The following is a 16,152-nucleotide window of genomic DNA, read 5'->3' as shown; positions in this document are numbered from 1 at the left end:
AGATGAGGGTGAGAAGTGTAATTAACAATAGGGTGAGAGGACTAGCCATGGTAAATAGACATGTATACATACATAAATGGACAAATACATATAACTAGGGTAAAGGACCCAACTTAAGGATAGTGAACTTGCGCGTTGCCGTGTTGGGGCCATTCTTCTTTGATAACGATACGTTGCATCATGCGCTTCCAAACAAGCTTGGTGATGTTCCTTTCGGCAACGTGTGCAGATTTTTCGATGCAATACACAATTCCTGTGCAAAAAACTTACTTGGGACAGTCATGTCTCAGAAGAAGGATTGCGTTGTTCTAGATTCGAACGCAAATCCCTTCGAATGGGAGAACCCCACATCAGATGGGCTAGTCCATCTTCTCAAACGACATTGTGTGATTTTTGGGGGGAGGTGAGTCCTTTTAAAGGGTAATGCCCTTTTATTGGGACGTTTAAAGCGCCAATCAAAGGCGTATGATAGACTCACGGGTACTTATCAACACTACAATTTAATAATCAGTTCCATAGTGCATGATATTAAATAGATAATATGACATCCCCATTGGCATCATCAGTGCCCAATCATACACAGAGGCATGGCAATCCGTAGAGACATACATAGACACACATGCACGTATGTATACATACATGCATTTACATTTGTATTTATGGGAGGATAGCACTCTGATCTTTGATGTATGTCTGTCTATATGTGCATAGACAAAACTTGCATGCTTATTTGGTTGTATTATCTGTGTGCGAGCTTCAAGCTTTGTAGCGGCATCATTTGGTTTTTGTGTAGAGCTCAAGGTTGTAGATTTTTCTTTGGCATTAGAGAGAGCACCGCCGACGCGTCACCCCCATTTTTTGCTACCCTACGTGGTTGTAACCTGCTCGCCAATCGAGCAAGTTGAGCCTCTTGCACAAGGTGTTGTAGATGTTATAACAAAGCCAGATAGTAAGCTACCGGCTATTATTTGTACCTCGGCCCCTTCTTTTGCACCATGAACAAGACTATACCTTCAATTAGGCCTACCCACAATTGAGCTCGAGAAGGGAGAGGGCAAAAGGTCTTCACAATTGTCCAAACAAGAACAAGTCCACAACCTTGCAAGACCCATGTCTACCATTTGCATATGGCAACATTAAGCTGTGCATGATCGACGACAAAGGTGAAGAAGATTTTCAACTCTCTAAGGTTTGAGAGGAAAGGGGAAAGGACTGGCATCAATTGTCCTTGACATCAAAATTTTGAAGTAATTTTCGGGAAGCTTTTCTTGTATCTTGTATTTGTCTTGAGTGTTGGTTTTATGCTTTCTTTCTCACTCTTTGAGTCTTCAATAAAACCAAAAAACACAAAAAAAGAGAATAAAAAGTAAAATTGAAATGCAAAGAAGAAATAAAAGCAAAGAGAAAACAAAAATGTTCCTCATGACACCATAACAAATGGAGAAGATCTCCTCATGATGGAGATTGAGATTGGGGAACATGAATAAGAATGGGATGTAGTCTCTCATGAGTAGCATGTATAGTTATGAAATAGGGTCTATACTTTGGATCCAAATGCAAATTTTCCTTAGTACACTACACATTATGAAAACACAATTGAGAAAATTTACTCAATTGATTGACAAAGTTCAAAAAGTTCAAGACTTTGTAAACTTGGACACTCCATCTACATCCAGGGATATCAAGACAATGTCCAAAGTAAGGTTATCTCTTCTCAAGACCAAGCTACTAGGACTAGAGAAAATCTTGTTCTTAAAGACATGAAACCACTCTTGTTTAGTGGTGAGGAAAAAGATAGAAATAGAGGTTTTGTTTACACCTTCCTCCACAAATAGCAAGACTTTCATAGGATTAAAAGCACTCATGCGGAGTATCAGGTCCTTGAGGCAAGCCTGACCTTAGGTCCTAAAGCCTACAAACGGTGGATGAGCCTTAAAGAAGGTAGTGAAATTTGTGAATATTGGGCCTAATGTCAAGATGTTTTTTTTTCCTAGGGGACATGATTGCGATAAAGCTTTGCAAAGAGGCATGCCACTGCTTACTTAGATCATCCTTAAACTTACATAGTTGAATAATGCGAGATCATCTTTAAACTTCATCGCATTGACAACTTTCAGAAGACAACTTAAACTTTCCATAGCTTAATAATGTGAGATCATCCTTAAACTTCATGGCATTAACAACTTCTAGAAGACAAGAGGTTTCATCAAGCGTTTAGATAAGCAATTTATAGGAATTAAAAAGGACTACGCAAATCTATAAAGACCATACACATTTGGGAAGCACTTCAAACCCTACTAAAGGTGAACCCAAAAATAAGCAAGCAAGACCTGGTTTTGCTTTTTGCATGTATGCAAGAGGTTCAATGAAGAAGATGAGGAAGGCTATCAGGAGCAAATCAACCGGCACCAAACTGCCTGCTTTCTGACACACTGCCGCCATACCTTCGTCTGCACAGGTTCAACTTTTCCCACCTGAGGGCGCCCAAACCTCAAAACACTTTTAGGTTTGAGAGTTGAAAAACTCAAGGGAGGGTGCCCAAGCTCCTTCCCCCCTCATCTCCTCGGCTGTGAAGCTACGAAGTCAAAGAGATACAAGATACATAACCAATCGCCTCGACTCCAGCCTATGGGGAGATGATGCAAGGTACGCGGTAATTTTTGAAAGTGCCAAAATTCTCCATGCAAGACAGCAAGGACAAACATGTAGGTGAATTTTGCGGTCAAGCAAGGTAGGAACCTTAAGCTTGGCTTTGGATCCTCGCTCCTTTCGGCCAAGGATCAGTGAAGGAAGGCAATGGGTTTTTGATGCTTGTGTAGAAACAAAGCATACCCAAGTTGCCCAATACTGCTGGCCTTTATCCTTGAAATCCCATTGGATTTGTCTTGCCGACAATGGGTTGAGATTGACCGTTTTCAGTTTGGAAAACTTGCTTAGGAGCCACACTCTAGCAAATCCAAAACTTTGAGCTAGAGAGAAAGAATTTCTGTCATGCCAAGGATAAGACCAGACACAGCCAAGGGCCAGGACGGACATGTAGTCAAGGAGGTCCCTATATTTAGAAGGCCAAGGGCCTGTATACGGCATGGCTGGGTGGTGATGAGCATGTTCCAATTCCCTTATTCTTTCATTGGTATCAGAGCTGAGGGGAGGAGGAGCCATGGAGGAGGGGGGAAGGAGATGGATTGCATGAGGCATGCATGATCTGTTTCTTCTCTCTCTCTCTCTCTCTCTCTCTCTCTCTCTCTCTCTCTCTCAGGCATCCCTCTCTCCGTTGTTTTCAGCAGCAAAAACGTGCATGGTCTTGCTTGAGAGTGCAAGCCATGGTATGCAACCGGCTAAGCAAGAGGGCGGGGTCGAAGTTCACGGCGTGTGCAAAGATGCTTGACAAGCCGAGGAAGACAAGGTCGAAGACCCGCGTGCAAGGAGGCTTGTGCCGAGGAGACGGACAGCTCAAGGTGCATGAAATCAAACTGGGCGGGGCTCATCAGGGTCGCGAGGCCCCAGCCAGTGACTTTCGACACAGGGTAGAGCCCCGGTTCGCCACGGACAGGACACTGTGTATCGTTTTCTGCTCCCTGCACCCCTGCGCCCTGCATCACCATCACCATGTTTTTGTTTTTCACATTATTTTCAAACACGGGCGTCCTAGTTTGGGCATCCCTCCTTACTAAGGGCCAAGCCCCACGACAGATTTGCCATGCATGCAAGGGTGTGCGGTTTTTTGGCCTCGGATGCAGATCCAATGGAAGCTCACATGCATGTGCTAGCTTGCATGTGTTAACCTTGCCCTAAACCATGCAGTGCAAAACTGATTGCAAAGTTTTAAAAGCTCGACTTCTTGAAAACGGTTCGAGCTTCGACAATCGAGCAGAGAAGTTCTGGTATCACACCATCGCGCTTGTTTGTTCGACAAGGTGCTTGTGCTTGCCAAAATCGGGCAAGGTTCTGAGCAAGGCTGCAAGGCAAAGTCAATGTCAATGCTCGGTTTGAGGTTCATGAAAGCTCGAACATCCGGACCACGCAATCGTCACGGGAACTCTAAAGGAGGGCGATACGGGAAGCAAGCAAATATTTTGACGTACGGTCGACGACAAGTACGTGATATTTGCAGAATCCATGCAGGGCATGGTGGTGGAGAAGCAAGGTTGCATCGAACTCGAGTTTCTCCTCGGTACCACATTCGATTTTTGGGTTAGCAAGACTTGTCGGTAGGTGTACTTAATAAGGTACGCAGTTGATTTTTGTTTATGGAACATTTGCTTGATAGATATGATATACAATAGACATGCATACACTTTAGGCATGCACAACACAAGCATGGCTTGTGAAAATTACTGTAAGCACCAAAAATTTGATTGGTTTAAAGATTGGAATCAAGCATTGCTTGAGTACCAACCACCTTGCTCTGCAGCACGGCTTCTCAGTGATTCAATTTTGATGCCAAAGCATAACAAAATTGCAATGTTTTGGAATCTCAAGGAGACATGCATGGCCTCTTACTGCACTTGTTGAAGGAAGCAAGTTGCTCAGCATGGCTGACTCCTTGTCACGGTTTCTACACGTTGACGGAATATGCTTACCGCACAATATTGGTTAATTTCAATTGAAATTGCTCGACACAGTCAAGCGTTGGCTCTCAACACAAACATATTTATGCAAGCAAGGCTTCAATTTACGACTCTTGCATTGAGATTTTTCCCGTTTGGGGTATGCTATGAGCATACGCCTTTGGGAAATTTCTCCATATGCCTGCATGATATTTTAGACCAACTTTCTCTCACGCAACAGAGATGGTTATGATCTAACTTTGAGCGAGTTTTCCTTCCGACATCTCCAGACAACTGGTTACAGAAGGATGACCAAGTTAGACCATGTTCAATATTGGTTATTTTTCCATGTTTATACATTTACATTGGAAGCTAATGCTTTTGTGCAAAGCAAAGTTCTTTGACAATTTTACATGAAGCAAGGCTTCTTCCTTGTGCCAAGGTACAGCCCAATGACTTGGAATCACGGGCAGTGGCACACAAGTTTGAAAAACTGGCAAAATAGGGAATTTCACCTCACAGAATCCCTACCAGTAGACTGTGCAAGGCACTACTGGTTTTGGCTCTCACGTTTGAGGCCATCACTCTCGCCAAGGGCTTAAATTTTTTTAATGTAAGGTATACTAACCAGGTGGCATGAATTCCACCGCTTCAGAGATTACGCTTCCGCTATCACACCAGACACCCTGTCACGGACAAACTACGTTCTGGATTGTTTAAATTTTTGGTTGCTGTCAACGCACAATACCACTAAATGGAACCTAAATCTAGGACTTATTTCACAGGCAAAGTGCCATATTTAAGTCATTTTCGTACAATCACGATCCCCTACACGATAAGTGCAGCAAGGTTTGACTTGCGTTTTTTGTTACATCTCTTGATGAGAGCGTTATACAGCCAGATTATAGCATGCTTATAAGATAAGCTGCACGCTATGCATAAGATGCACACAAGCATGGATGCAGTACATACAAGGCAGTAACTTAAGGAAAGTTCCTCAGCCCAACATGCTCTCTTTCTCTCTCTTTCTTATTTCTCTCATAGCATAATGAAAACTTTCTACGACGCTTTTGAACATGTTTGTTTGGAAGTCAACGTCAGCCAAAGGTGCTCTAACTGTCAGCTAGACATAGGGCAAGACGCCATCTAAATTAGTCTTCATCGGTTCGTTGCTTGAACACTAATTTCCATCAGGACTCGTAGCCACACACGTGGCTACGAGTCATTGTCAGATCTCGGGTACGACCCAACTGTTGACATTCCTTGGGTGATTGTTCTTAAGATCAAATAGATCTGCCCAGTGGAATACACATTGAACACCTCGACGCTAATGGACAAGCAAGAGTCTTGTCATTACGGATGTTTCGGGTGTCATTTTTGCACTATATGCTTTTAGTGTGACGCTCAAGTTGAGTTTAAATCTAAAACTCACATCAGCAAATCTATACCACGGAATCTAGAGGCAAAAAATAGTTGTGATAGCACGGCTTTTGATACGAGCTAAGCATCTCACTTGTGTGGATTTCTTGCTCTCTCTATAACACTACGAGTATCTATGGCATCACAGTTTTGGGGTACGACCCAGCGGGTGCTTACTAAATCACCCCATAGGCATTGAGGATCACAATTTGATCTATTTCCGTTATACTTTCAAGGAAAGAATTCCGTAATCTACCACGCGGTAGCAGAAAAATTCAACTTTTCAAGTTGATTCTCATCATTCCGTACACGGTTAACTATGTTGGTTATCGTTACCTGCTAGTTGAGCGGTTTCTATAAAGGGTCTTACCAAGGGGTTGACTACGTAGATTCTACCCAACGGGTTTGGATTACGAAGGCAACATCCAGGATTTCCAATGCAATGTTGCTTGGTTTTTTCACAGGTGGGAGACGTGCTCCTATGCATTTGAATATGGGTAACTGAACTTTCAGTTCAATCCCCAAGGCCATGCCAAAGGCATATCGAAACAAGTATTTTGGGCCGTAGTGTCCAATGTACATTATGCTGTTATGAATCCACTTGTAGGATTCAATTTGGCACATGTTGTCACATGGGATACAACATGGTCTAGGGACTCAAGGAGTTCAGTTTATCCAGTGTGGAGGAATGAATGAGGGTCCCTCTCACTCTTGTCGTAGAGTGTTTAGAGTTACCTCCACACACAAGTACATCTTGTACTTGTAGGGTGTTCTTTTTTCAGACATCCTTAGTTGAAACATATTCCACATGTGGCGAATATGAGTCTCTGGGACTGACACTGGCGCCCACTATTTTCAAATATGTGTCACGACAAAGTTCCTAGGTGCTGGTCACATCTGTTTTCTAGACCATTTTTAGCACGACGTATCAGGAGCAATTTCATGGCCAAAAATTGTTGGATACTTGAAATGACTTGTTCAGGTACAAGTACTGCTAAACAACATTACAGATGGTTGTTTATACATATAGCAAGGCTCTAAATTGTTAATGAAAAAGTTTCATTGTTTGTACCTAGAAGTGATCAATGTTTCACCTTCTATTATGGTTTAGACGTTTCAGCAAGGCTTGCAAAATATTGCAACTGAAAGTATTTAGTTTTTTTTCAGAACTATTTACATTTCTTTTTAATGTGTGCTAGGCTCATCACATTTGCCATAAGTATTGGCAAGGATCACCATGGATATACAAGTTCGGATCTGTTGTTTGCTAAATGCATGCACACTAGGTGTTATTGGCCCTAGTGTTTAGTAAAGGCTGATTTGGAACGACATGCATATTCCTCAAGTTGTTGCTTATGAAGCATTTTGCACTCTATGTGCAGTAGCTCTATGAGATTACTTTTGGGTCTACTAATCACCAATAGAGCTCGATTTGGGTGTTTGTGGGTTTTTCAAGTTAACCACGATGGTTATTCCGGTCATTGTTGATTCATCAACAATGTTACACGATATTGTGGTTCGTCATCTGGGAAGACTGTTTGTAAATTGTGAGGGAAAACACACCTCAGTACTCAGTACTGTCAGTTATCCAAGGGGATAGGCAGATTACAAAGTGTAATCTTGTGCTGAAGGATATGCAAAGTGCGTACATTAGCACCAAGCGATCCAATCAATAAGCATTTATTGCTCTACTTGGAGTTTGCTTACCATAAGTTAAAGCATGTTTGCAACTAGGTGTAGTCTCTTCATGTATAAATCAAGTTCTCAACCTTGAACACTAGTTATGGTGGGGTTGTTTATTGCTGGAATTGAAAAACAAGTAAAGGACTTAAACTTGGTTGATGAATTATGTTAGCAAGTTACTTTCTAGAAAGTGAAAAGAGGTACTCTTTAGGGTACATCTTTGTGTGATAACTCGTTTTGCATATTCATGTGTGTTCTAAATGGAGTATACACACTATGATTGGATAGGAATCGACAACACAAGACGGTTGCAAATGGACAAGAATGTGAAAAATCAAGATGTTACTCTCTTGTTTTTGAGGACGAAAACGCTTCTCCAAGGGGGGAGTAATGTCATGCCAAGTGTAGGACTAGGCACGGCCAAGGGCTAAGACGGACATGCAGTCAAGAGGGCCCCTATATTTAGAAGGCCATGGGCCTATGTAGGGCATGGCTGGGTGGTGATGAGCATGTTTCAGCTCTCTTGTCCTTTCAATTTTGCTGGCTTTGTAAATAGAAACGATTAGTTGGCCATGCCAAGCATCTTTTTCTTACATGCCACATGCCTTGCTTGTACCTGCAAGTCGTTATTGCTAGGCAACCTTGTCCTTGCATCAAAATTTAACTTTTGAAGATCCCTCCATAGAATCTTGTAATATTAGTTTTTGTATGGATTAAGAAACCCACATAAATAAAATGGCATACATGAATACCTTGTTGTTATTGAAATACTCAGCAAAATGCCTTGCATATCACCGTAATTTGGATTCCCTTATTGAAGTCACAACATGATTTGCCACTCATGCCTTGCATGCATTTGAACATAATGCTACAACAGTTTGCGACATGCCTTATGACAAAGTGGCGGCTTGTATAGCTTCCGAACCGTGTTCAAAAAATCAACTTCAGCTCTTTGTCGGCTACAATTGGATTGCTTGAACCTGCAATTCTCCTTACCAAATCCATGAAGATTGATGCTTTTTGAAACACTGAAGAATCCCACCTGATGGTATACTGTATATTTTTTTAAGCTTTTAGTCTGGTATATTACTCGACAAGGTTGACAATCAGTAGGGTTAATTTTCTTCTACTTGTCTCAAGTATGACAATGCCATGAGATGCATCATGGGAGCAAGGCTCCATATAAAGATACTCAAGAAACTGGCTTCTACATTACATCGGCCAATATCTCTTTCATGTATCCTCTTTGTGTTGTCCAACGGAGGGGAAAAGCAAGGGTTTTAGGAGCATGGTTCCCTACCTATATTTATGCATTGGGGGCATGGTTACTCCAATGCAATTACAACGTACATCCTGCGGCCCTTGGGACAACCCTACCTTGAAGCACTTTCTTAGGGTTTCCATGTCTCGTCTCTAGTCGAGTTGGAGCCTATTTGGCATAGAGTCACGTGACACACCATGTGTAACCATTTTTACAATGACCCTTTTGAGGTAGGTTGTGACATGTTTTAGGGTTAGGGTTTTTACGGCTAGATAAGATCAGCCTTGAGTAGCAGGTCTTGAACTAAATATGTTCCATTTGCACTCCCTTGCATCAACTGAGTGTTTGCACATAAATAGACATCTATACATCCCACTTGGCATATCCTCTCTCAATCGGCAATGCCACTCGTCTTGTGGATGCCTTGTTTTAAGAAGTTTCTAGAAAGACACCCAATCCTCACAAACTTGACAAGGGTTGTGGTCATGGGTACAAAACCATAAACCATAGATGGCATATAGACCGAGAATGAAAATGGGTTAGATTTTGAGCTCAACCTTGATGCAAGAGAGAGATCATGTGGCTTCTTGAGGAAGCAAGGAATTGAACCTAGCACAACATCTAAGGTATATCTTGGGCACAAGACTAAAGCTTCGTCGATGTCAATACAATGACTTGATGAGAAAAAAAGGGGTTCTTTGAGTGATATTGATGACGTAGAAAATGGCTCACAAGATATGACGGTCCGGTTGAGAGATGGATGATGGTAGATGGGTATGGCTATTACATGAATATACATGTAGATAGAGTGTAGATGTGGTGCTAAGGGCATGTCCGGATTGGGTCTCACATATTAGCCCAAACTGCTTAAACTTTGTTACACTGCTTTACATAAGGCGCATTTGATATAGCCATAGAAGCACTCGTAATCCGATCTCGAACATGGTATGAAGAGCATTTTTGTACCGCAGCATGAGGTCCCCTTCCTCAAGATCTTTTCTCCCCATCTTTTCATTGAACACCTTGATTTGCCATCTACTCAATGTTTAATACCATTGGATAGCCGCACTATGATCCAACAGGAGGGAATGAAGCCCCACATGCCTCCTTTGTTCAGGATCTTCTTGTGTCAAACCATGCTTCAAAATAAAGTCAAGTGTGGGTAGCATAAGATTGACTAGAAGCACACAATTCTCTTCATAAACAAGATGAAATGGAGTAAACCCTATCATGCCAGGCCTAAGGTAGAACTAGGCAGGTCGAGGGATAGCATGTACTACGGTATTGGGAGCCTATATTTAGCAGGCCAAGGGCCTATATATGGCATGGTTGGGTGGAGAAGAGCATGTGTCAATTTCCCTATCTCTTACATATTGCATGCTTCTCAGACACATGGAATGCCCATAAAGCCCTATCAAGATATACATCCCAATCCTTAGGCTACTCCTCAACCAACTTGAAAAGAATCTTCTAAAAAATTCCATTAAAATTCTACACCAAACCATTGCATTGAGGATGATAGGGTGTGATAAACCAATGTTTAATCTCCAAAGCCGTGTTAATAAATGGTGATTTATCGGGTTCTCGATTGTATGGATTTTCTATGAGATGGGCATTATCATCTCAAGCATATATGCTTTCTTCAAATGTCTACCCGTGTGTGTCCAGGGCCACATCTACATGTTTATGCATCCATTATTCATTAGGAAAAGTATCGACTAACTTTTGGACCTTTTAGCTCTAGACAAGGAAATGTCAAGCCAATAGCAAGGAAGCCACCATAGTTGAAGCCTTTATGAGACTTTTTTTCAATTTTAAATTTTTTAGTATTGTGGTGTGCTTAGATGTGGAAAAGAGTAGAACCCAAATGAGCTTACCTTGCCTGGAGCAAGCACCTCCTTATATTATGCTAGAGAGTTGGTTACACCCATAACATGTCTGACCACACTAGGTGGCCGGACACTACCTACACGACCACACACCACACCTCCCCCCTTAGCGAGAAAAAGATGGACATCTTTTTACAAGATTGAACTGAGAAGGGACTCAAGATGACTGAAGGGACTGCATCAACTCCAACGTCTCATCCAGGGGGAGTGAGCTTACAATGGCTTAGGGGTTAGAAATTGAACTTGGGGGCCTGACTCGACATCATGCTGATCATCATCAAGGCACGGAACGCGTACATCTCGCTTATGCAAACATTAGGTTGCTATCCCAATGAAATGGACAAGACGAGGAACGACTAAGGGGTTTGCGTCATAACAACAAGAACGCAATGTTTTTTGTGACATACATCTCTCCACGAAGGAGTTGGGTGTGACGGTGTTTATTGAAAATTTGCTATTGGAAACAAAACCTAAAGACCTAACATTATCAACCAAAAAAGGCACCTCTGCAAGCAAGCTGCAACAACTCCTCTTTGGGTTATTATGCAATCTTGCACATCCTAACATCCAAAGTAACCTTGAAGGATTCCATCATGCAAAGTAGGTGGCTTCCTTATAAATTTGTAGCTTGTGACCATCCTTATAGCTTGGGCGGAAAATGATTTCTGGATCCCCTTATTCAATGAACCAAGATGAGTTTATGCAAGCCGCAATGAGGCTAAAATTGCTTTGCTGCGTAAATAGCTGGAGTCAAAGATTATGCATGAGGAAGATGATATGGACACTTTCCTTGCTAATGTTAAGGATATTAATGAGCAACTTATTTCTATAGGTGAAGTCATTTTAAATAGTTCCTTTGTGCAGATTGTTCTTTATGCCTTACCAGATTCTTACCAGAATTTTGCTAGTACTTGGAGACTTATGATTCAAGGAAATCCTGAAGTTGTCAAGTTTGATGCATTATGCACATTGCTGTTGTAAGAGTCACTTTCCAGAAAAAACAGAACTAGGCAGCGTGCAGTTGAACATGATTTTATTGCTTCTCAAAGAAAGGGTGGTAACAACAAAGCAGCCACTTCTTATGGTTCTGCTGTGAGTGGCAAAAATGCTTCTTATGGTTCTCCTAATGCTGCTGCTAGCAGCAATTCGTTTGGAAATTTTGGTGATAAGGGCAAAAAGAAGATGCGTTGTCATTATTATAAAGCTAATGATCACTTAATCAAGTCGTGTCCTAAGTTGAAGGCAAAGGAGGCTAAGAAGAAAGAGGGTGGTTCCACTGCAAATGCTGGTTCCACTACAAATGCAGCCATTGTTGAGTCTTCTATGAAAGGAGACTGTAATGCTGATGTTGATGCAGAATCGGCTTTTAGTGCAGAGTGCACTTACAATCCTGCTATCCATGATGCATGCATGTTAGTTGCTGCAGATTCACATGTGTGGTATTTTGACAGTGGTGCTACAAAGCACATTACCTCACATCGTGAATTGTTCACCTCTCTTGAGTCTGTCCCTCATGGGAATTGAGTCACTTGTGCCAACAATGCCTCTTATCTGGTTCAGGGAGTTGGAAACATTCTGCTTACTGCTGCTAATGGCAGTTCTTTCACACTTGTTGATGCACTTTATGTACCTAGGATCAAGAAGAATCTTTTAGACTTGGACTTGTTGTCAAATTTGTGGATAACAGATGTACAGTTCATGATCTCACTTTTGGTGATGAAATTGTTGCATCTGGCCTTTTGTGCTGTGGGATGTATAAGCTCACTTTGTATGACAAGTGTGGACAAAATTTTGCAAATGCAATTGAAGATTCAAGGGCTATTTTAGATGGAAAACTTTGGCATGCACGTTTTGGTCATTTGAATTTTGCTAGTTTGCTGCATGTGCATTTGCAGAAATCTAATATGGTTGCTTCTTTGCTGCCTCTTGAATCACCTGTCAAACATGTTTGTGAAGGCTGTATTCTGGGTAAAATGCAGCGTTCTAAATATCCAAAGGATGGTTCAGTTAGGACCACATGCAGGTGCAGCTTGTGCATAGTGAGGTTTGTGGGCCCATGCAAACTCCGTCCTTGGGCAATTCCCTGTCCTTTGTGACTTTCATTGATGATTACTCCTGTCATGCATGGGTATTTCCGCTTAAAGCGAAGTCCAAAGTTTTTTATGTGCTTCAAACAATTTTTGGCTATGGCTGAAAATGTATTGAAATGTACTATGGGCACCCTCCGTTCCGATCGAGGGGGGGAGTATATGTCTCATGACTTTAATGCATTTCTGGTTAGTCGTGGGATAAAACACCAATGTACAGTGCCTTATACACCTCAACAAAATGGTGTTGCTGAGAGGAAAAACATGTCACTTACGAAAATGGCACGATGGATGGTCAAAAAAGCTTTGCCGCATTCCTTTTGGCTTGAGGCCATCATGTGTGCCACTTATGTACTAAACAGGTGTCCTACAAAAGCTTTGTAGTCTATAACTCCATATGAAGCATGGCATGATGGAAAGCCTTCTATTGAGCACATGCATGTTTTTGGCTGTTTGGCATATGCTTTGGTGCCACAAACACAATGCAGAAAATTGGATGATAAGACTGTCAAATGTATTTTTGTTGGTTATAGTGCTGAAAGCAAAGGTTACAGGTTGTATCATCCGCAAACAAAGCGTATTCTGGTTTCATGGGATGTAGTGTTTGTGGAAGATTCTGTTCAGCCCTTGCTGTCATGCACTTAGAGACAGTAATGTAAGCTCACAGGACATTTATGATACTTTGTTGCCTCTTTTCAGTGGTGGAAGTTCGAATGTAAATTCCAATGAGGCAAATGTCCAGCCAATTGGGGTTTCTGAAAATGTTACAGATCATCCTATTACTGATGCAGATGTACATGATGTACTTGATGAGGAAAGGGTTGAAAATGAGCAGGCTAGAGGTATGCCAAAATGGCTGGTGCACACTTTGCGTGACAATTGGATGTACCTTTGTCTAGTCGTACTCGTTCAGGATCTTGCCATTGTCTTATGCATCAGATTGTTATGCTTTGATGAAGCACAAAATTCAAAAATTGGATGGTTGCCATGCAATCAGAATATGATGCCCTTATAGAAAATGACACATGGACTTTATGTGATTTGCCTCCTGGAAAAAAGGCCATTGGTATGAAGTGGGTTTCAAGTTGAAACACAAGCCGGATGGTGAGATCAATTTCCATAAATCTCAACTTGTTGCAAAGGGTTATGCACAACAAAAAGGCATAGATTATGAAGAGACTTTTGCTCCCACTTGTCGTATGACTACTATGCGTTTTCTATGTGCGTTGACAGCTCATTTTGGTTGGGATGTACATCAATCAGAGATTGTTACTGCTTTCTTGAATGGTGACATATTTGAGGAAGTTTATGTAACGCAGCCTCGCGGTTTTGTCAAGAAAGGACAAGAGGAGAAAGTGTACAAGGCTTTGTATGGGTTGAAGCAATCTCCTCGTGCTTGGTATTAGAAAGTTGACACTCATTTGGTCAAACAAGGCTTTCGTAACAGTCCAACAGAAAGCACATTGTATGTAAAGCGTGAGGGTCATGTACTTCTCATTGTGGTTGTTTATGTCAATGATTTGTTGATCACTGGACCAAATGAGAGACATATTACTGAATTTAAGGCTGATTTGAATGCTACTTTCAAGTTGAAAGATTTGGGGTCGTTGCACCGTTATTTGGGCATACAATTTAAGCAGTGTGATGGTGGTATTGCCTTGTCTCAGAAAAGTTACATAGAGATATTGCTATGTAAGTTTGGGCTTGAGGATTGCAAACCTATTGCCACTCCTATGGAAATAGGTTTGAAGTTGAGTCTACATGATGCTGGCGATCCTACTGATGTCACTCTTTACCAAACTCCTTTTGGATGCCTTATTTATGTATGCAACACGAGGCTCAATATTCAGTTTGCAGTCTCACAGGTCAGCAGATTTATGCATAGCCCAGGGTCTAAGCATTGGCAGGCTGTCAACAGAATTTTTCGCTACCTTAGTGGCACTTTACATCTTGGCTTGTTTTATCCCAAGAGGGGATCATTGCCACCAGACTTACATGCTTTTTCGGACTCAGATTGGGTTGGTTGTTTTGACACGCGAATGTCCATAAGTGGTTTTTGTTTTATGCTTGGCAGTTCATGTATATCATGGTTGAGCAAGAAGCAACCTACTGTGGCCAATTTGAGTTGTGAGGCTGAGTAGAGGGCAGTCTTCATAGCTATGATTGAGTGTGTATGGCTCAGACGCCTTATGGCTAATTTGGGTGTTGGACAGGACACTGCAACCACTATCTACACTGACAGTCAGAGCGCACTGGCAATTGCAAGGAACATAGTTTTTCATGGTCGCACAAAGCACATTGAGGTGCATTACTACTATGTCACGGAGTGACTCTGAGCAGGAGAGATCAGCTTGGCTTATGTGCCAGCACAGGACAACCTTGCAGATCTTTTCACAAAGGCATTGTCTTGTGAGAAGCTCAAAGCTTTGGGCTTACTCCCCTTTGTGGACTGATCATGCCCTTAGGGCATGGCACTTTCCTTTACTCATGTGCCAGCTCTCGTTCACCGCATCACTCCAGGGGGATTTGTTACTATATACATGTCGTAGTGATGTGTGTGAACACACTAGGACGGCCATGGTATTTTTTCCCTCTTTAGGAGTTCCCCCCCCCCGAGCATTGTATATAAGCCCATCCCTGTAGGGTTCTCTATCTTTCCATTGCACAGTAAGTAACACACTCTCTATTGTGTGCCTTGAGCTTCCTTCGTCTTCTCCAAGCTGTGTGCGTTTCTCTGCAACCCTAATTCCAACAGTCGGTTCAATGCTTCCATGGCAAGGGGATGGAGAACAAGGGTCAAACTATCGTGATGTCGGAGATGAAGGCAGAGAATGGAAAGCGTCTATTTGAAGATGTCCCATGCTCAATGCCCCAGACCGTGCACAAAAGGACCAGGCTTGGAATCCAATCTTTCCATTTCCTCTATAGAATGTACATTTTTGTACATTACACGCATTCATGCGTATTGTTGATAGGCTATTGAAGCTCCACATTGACTATGCTTTCACAATGAAGCCATTCAAAAAATCTCAAGAAGCGATCAGAAGGATGGAGGCACTCTTGAATTCCATTGGCTGTCACGATGGAAATATGTCTATCGTTGCTACAAAGAACACAAGGGAGGCCCATGAAATTGTGCAACAAGTTTCAATGAGTGGACAGAAAGCCAGAGACTTTTGAAGAAAGTAACCCAAGGAAAGCCAGATCGATATGATGCTCAAAACAGCTCCAACCAGTAGGCAGGTAACCTTTGGGAACTTTGG

The sequence above is a fragment of the Adiantum capillus-veneris genome, chromosome 5 (assembly GCF_014529385.1).
Source record: "Adiantum capillus-veneris isolate H3 chromosome 5, ASM1452938v2, whole genome shotgun sequence".
NCBI lineage: Eukaryota > Viridiplantae > Streptophyta > Polypodiopsida > Polypodiales > Pteridaceae > Adiantum > Adiantum capillus-veneris.
Note: the sequence above shows the minus strand (reverse complement) of the source record.